Here is a 3,138-nt window from a genome sequence, read left to right as displayed (position 1 = left end):
CTCAGTAAAAATTTAGCGACACAACAGACTGTAAACGTTTACATATATATATATATATATATATATATATATATATATATATATATATATATATATATATATATATGTGTGTGTGTGTGTGTGTGTGTGTGTGTGATTAATATAAGCAGGTGCTCCAGCATGGCCACAGTCAAATGACTGAAACAAGTAAAGGAGTAAAAGAGCAGTTTGCAATGTGTCAACCATAAAGGAGACTTGTCACTAAATGTGATATATATATATATATATATATATATATATATATATATATATATATATATATATATATATACACACACAAATAAACATATTATTAATAAATAATAATAATAAAAGTGGCTAGCAAGCATAAAAACCAATAAGATAAATTTACAAATTTATAATCAAAGGTACAATTACCAGCATATCTTGAAATAAAAGTCGAAAAATACTCAAATAAGCCACAATATCACTGTAAATTTAACAAGTTGACGAAAATCGAGGAGCGAGTAAAAGCCAACCTACTATTGCGGGGGAATGACGCAAATGAATAGCAGACATAACCATATCCCGTGATTTTAAAGTCTGAGATTATTACTCTTAATTCTCACCAATGGGTCTCACCTCCTGGAGTTAAACTAATACCCGCTTCGTCATGCTTGTTAAAATCGTTGAAAGACTAGCGTGAAATTCAAACGATAGAAGTATATAATTACACGTAAATAAATATATTATTATTAATAAATAATAATAATATAAGTGGCTAGCAAGCATAAAAACCAAAAAGTAAAATTTATAAATTTATAATCAAGAGTAGAAATACCAGCGTTGCTAGAAATAAGAGTCGAAAAATACTCGATGTCCGTCTACTTGTTGAATTTACAGTGATATTGTGGCTTATATGAGTATTTTTCGACATTTATTTCTAGCAACGCTAGTACTTGTAGCCTTGATTATAAATATATAAAATTGGTGTTTATCTTGCATTCCTTTTCCTTAATATCCAGTGATTTAGTGGTTTGACGTGTACAATTAATAAAGCAAGTACCCGATTGAAATTCTGTTGATTCCGATGTAATTGACAAAAATTCCTTCAGGGTAGCGCTTCAGCATGAAGAGTTAAAAATTAGAATTGGATGTGTAGTTAAGAAATTCGCTTTACACTGGTATGGTTTCGAGTTCAATCATAACGTACAACACTTTGGGTAAGTTTTCTCTGCTTTAGTGTCTAGTATATTAATGATTAATGATTGATAAACGGAAACTAAATGGAAGTTTCTCATACTTCCACATAGTTTTCGTTCACCAAATTTCCTGTGAAAGAACTTGGTCAGCCGACTTTAGAAATATCACTCTCGGGTGTGTGTCAATCAAAAGGGATCATTTGACAGCTATCTCTGGTCAAAGTTGTGTGTAACATCCAAATCCTGAAGAGTAATATTGCACATTGTACAACCAGTGGCGGTAGCTGCAAAAAAGCATATATCTGATAAGAACACAATCCTGACACGAGCTAAGTGGTATACGTGAACAGACAAATAATAAACGAAAAACACACACCATCCATCATGTGCTATTGAAATTAAAACTAGATATACTTTTCCAGCGATTCTCTGATATCTCTTCAGATTTCTTTTCATAAAAGAGATCAAAGAAATTAGCTGATCGCATAACCGTTTATCTGCATCTCTTCATTGTTTAATTTTTATTGCTTATAAGATACATTTTCATTTATAAGGTTTCTAAAATAATAGAATGAAAGATAAAAAGGAAAAGAGATGTATAAAATATAAGAGAGGTTGGAGGTATAAAAGAAGGTTATTAATATGTATTATCTTTTCCGTTTGACTAGTCATTTAATCTATATTTGGGCAGGAGATAAACAAAGCATCAAGCCTGTACATGCAAAAAGCATCAGAAAGCATCAGATGAACTTTAAATAACTCTCATTGAAGGAATCATTGTTGTTTTATACTCTAATCAAAACACAAGACGAATGCTATATCTGATCAATCGTGACACGACATTAAGCATATAGGTTAACTTACTTCATATAAACATTATTCACAGCTGAGAATCCTCCGATAAACACTTCAAATGCAGCTGCTTCCGATTTAAAAGAATACTATATTGTTTAAGCAATTAAAACGCGTCGTTCAACCGTCAAGTGGGCAGTGGGTAACATAATAACGTTTCAAATTTTGATTAGATCGACTCCAGTACTCAACAGCTACTTTTTTTAAGGCAATGTCGATCTCGGAGGATTTTTGAACTCAGAAAAGAAAGACGAATGAAATGTCACTAAACATTGTGCGTGGCGTGCTAACTAGCCGCCTTAAAAGAGCGAACCATACCAATACCATATTATTTTAGCATTTGAATACCTACGGTTGGTTGAAAATGTTCACGTACTTTCGGTGTCACTGGGAAGTCCTCGAAAAACAAAAAAAAAACAAAAACAACCTCAATAACAAAAGAACAAAAGAACTCGTGTGCTTTATTTCAAAAGAAACATATTTAAATATTCCTTGGTTTATAAAATAACATTAATGTACTCTACGCTTTTTCTGAAGTCAATATATTAAAATCCTACATTTACGTTTATTATGTTTATCAAAATTTGGATAAACATTTCATGTCTTGAATAATACCACGAAGTATCATCCATTAAATAAGCAATATTGGCTCATGACTATTGTATATTTAAAATAGTAAAAGTAGCTTACGATATTTTCTTGTAAAATATAATCAGCCGTTACGAGAAAGTAGCATTATTTCCCAGTTAAAGTGAATCCACATTCTTGGGCTCTTTAGTGCAAGAGTTTGAAACGATTTCAACTCAACTTTGAGACTAATGAAGAATAGCTATTTTAGCAATCTAATAACTCGCACAGCTCTTCCGATTCACTCTAAATGAATTTTAAAGATCAAAACTTTTCATCGCATAACTGCTTCTGGAATTGTTGCAGTGAAACTTATGTGAGTAACCATACTGTAGTTGTGCCACGAAACTTTTGATACTCTACAAAATAAATATAAAGTGAATTAAATAGTGAAGATGGTTCTTAACAATATGTAATTATTTCGGTTCCAACTTACATTACCTGAGCAAGTCTCTTGCTAGACAATTATAACTCTGAA

At 31.4% G+C, this 3,138-nt stretch overlaps 1 long non-coding RNA gene across 3 annotated transcripts in view; it reads right to left on the bottom strand.

Moving 5' to 3' along the window:
- Positions 1 to 382: 382 nt before the first annotated feature.
- The window catches only part of LOC106873145 (uncharacterized), a 27,258-nt gene continuing 24,502 nt past the window's right edge, over positions 383 to 3,138 (bottom strand). Inside the window, exons 2-4 of one of the 3 annotated variants that reach the window (XR_016242087.1) lie at positions 2,724 to 3,138; positions 2,386 to 2,430; positions 383 to 1,465 (exon numbers count right to left, since the gene is read on the bottom strand). The exon at positions 2,724 to 3,138 is cut by the window's right edge and continues 42 nt beyond it. This is a non-coding gene — a long non-coding RNA (uncharacterized LOC106873145). Of the gene's footprint in view, positions 1,466 to 2,385 lie in introns of all 3 variants that reach the window. The other 2 variants (XR_016242085.1, XR_016242086.1) reach the window with 2 other exon arrangements.

This window comes from Octopus bimaculoides, chromosome 1 (assembly GCF_046866305.1).
Source record: "Octopus bimaculoides isolate indiv1 chromosome 1, ASM4686630v1, whole genome shotgun sequence".
NCBI lineage: Eukaryota > Metazoa > Mollusca > Cephalopoda > Octopoda > Octopodidae > Octopus > Octopus bimaculoides.
This window is presented reverse-complemented; position numbering and strand designations above follow the sequence as displayed.